We start from the raw sequence: 2,233 nt of genomic DNA on the forward strand, positions 1-2,233 counted from the left end.
ATGTCTAACCCATTTTCTAGAAGCTGCCAGTCCTTGTGAATATGTGTTAATAATGACAATAGATTTGTCTGTGCACCATGAGCCAGGCAAGTTCTCAATGTTTTTACATCTTTAACTAATTTAATCATTCAAAAATCTCCATGAATTAAGTACTATTACTATTCCAATTTTAATAAAGAGAAGTCTAAAGCCCAAAGAGTTCATGTAATTTTCCTAGTATTGCATAATAATGGAGTATATGGACCAAGGCACTCAGCGACCAATGTCAACATTTTTAAACACTGTGTTATACTATCTCTTTCTATTGTTTACATTGGGTAGAATCCCTACAGAGGGACTGGAGGTTGATAAAAACTATTGAGAAACTCTGTCTTCCAAAACAACAAATAACCCTTGTCTGGGTGACCCACACAGGCTTTACCTGGACCCCTAATGAGCCAACAATCCATAGACCAACTATTGAAATGTGTATTTAGGACAGTCCTACCCTTCTTCTCTCCTCTTGTACTTTTTAAATAGATTTGGTCTTAAGGTACAATGATTTGTGACTTGTCTTATTCTCCCTATTGTAAATTCTAGAAGGACAGCAATAATGTCTTATTTGTAGCTCTAATTCCTGCTTTATTAGGGACTATGTCTTATAGATACTAGAAAACTGAATTTTCCAGTAGAACCAAAGAATACTACATTCCTTGGCCAGGTGATATGCTGGTAAATGTTTAACTACCTACTCTGGAGGAATTTTTAAAGTCCTGCTTTGTAGCATTTTCCAGTTCCCATGGTGTAAATACTATTACCATTACAAATTTTATCTACTAACTAACATAATGTCCCTGAAAACAGGAGTTAGAGAGTTAGGAAGAGATGCTAACAACAGGCTCTCACCAGCTGCCAGGGAGAATGAAGTCACATGGCTGTGTTGGCCGTTTAAAAAAAATGCAAGTCCCACTGAAGAAAGTTGATGAAAAAGAAGAAAAGATAGGAATAAATCTTGACTTCACAATTTCTACTAAACTCTCACAAACCACCCTAAGGTTGCATTAGTGGCTTCTTCTGTCACCTACTCAAAGCACTTTGCAAACCATTCATCAAAGTGTTAATCTCACTGTCTTTTTACTTGTTCAGATTCCCCTAGTAGATTGTAAACTCTTTTTTTTTTTTTTTTCCGAGACAGAGTCTCAAAGAGACTACAAGGAGATTGTAAAGTCTTTGAGGGCAGATATTATGTTATCATTGTTTTAGCCCCTGAGTCTGGCCCAAAAAATACAATTTTGTTAAATTATTGAATAAATGAATGCTTGAAAAATATGGTTCTACCACAAGAGATTGAATCCATTTCTTTATTAACAACTAGAGGTCACGAGTATTCACCTGGATTTTGGTCTTAACACAAAATTTTCCTGTTTTGTTGATTTATGGTTGATCTGTAGCATTACCCTTCAACATAGTTATTTGTAGTTGGTGATTAAGTTCTGTGGACTTGTGATTAAGGAGTAATTAATTTTCCATACTTAACAACACTAATGAAATTTCATGTGAAATGAAAAGTAACTACAGAATTAGCATTTGCATCTACTTAGCAGCTTGTCTTCATTATACAACAAACAGAAACGAAGTACTTCAAGATCATCCTAGCCAAAAGCTTGAGAAGGGAATGTAAGGAGCTAGCTAAAGAGAGACAGGCGGGAAAGCAGACAAATAAGCAGAGAAGGCTAACGTAAATTATTATAGATGTATTTACAGAAATGGGTTATCAGTTTTATTGCAGATATACTGGATAATAGAAAAAATTGAATAATTTATCCAGCAATTTTCACATAAGCAATATTATTAAAATGAAGACATGAAGGAAGAGGTTATAGAGGAGAATATATAGAGGCCATGAATAAATGCATTAGGCAGCAGAGATGGTGAATGTTTTAGTAGGTTTGGACTAGGTTTAAAAAAAAAAAAGAAGAAAGTACTTAATTTCTGTGAAGTCTTAAAATATCTCCTGAGGGGAAGAATTGCCCAGAGTAGGAAAGTTTATTTCCATCTTTTTATTGCCACTAGTGTTTTCAAAGACTAAAAGCAAGTCTTTGCATTCTATATTCTGGAAAATATTAAAAAGAGTAAGAAATTAGAGGGTGGTGATAGGGGATGGGGAAAGAAAAGCTGAGGAAAAAGAGTGCTCGTAAGCCAAATAAATGTGTACATGAAGATAGCTATGAAGAGCCCCAAACTGCCCTGTGCT

The sequence above is a fragment of the Macaca thibetana genome, chromosome 12 (assembly GCF_024542745.1).
Source record: "Macaca thibetana thibetana isolate TM-01 chromosome 12, ASM2454274v1, whole genome shotgun sequence".
Taxonomy (NCBI): domain Eukaryota; kingdom Metazoa; phylum Chordata; class Mammalia; order Primates; family Cercopithecidae; genus Macaca; species Macaca thibetana.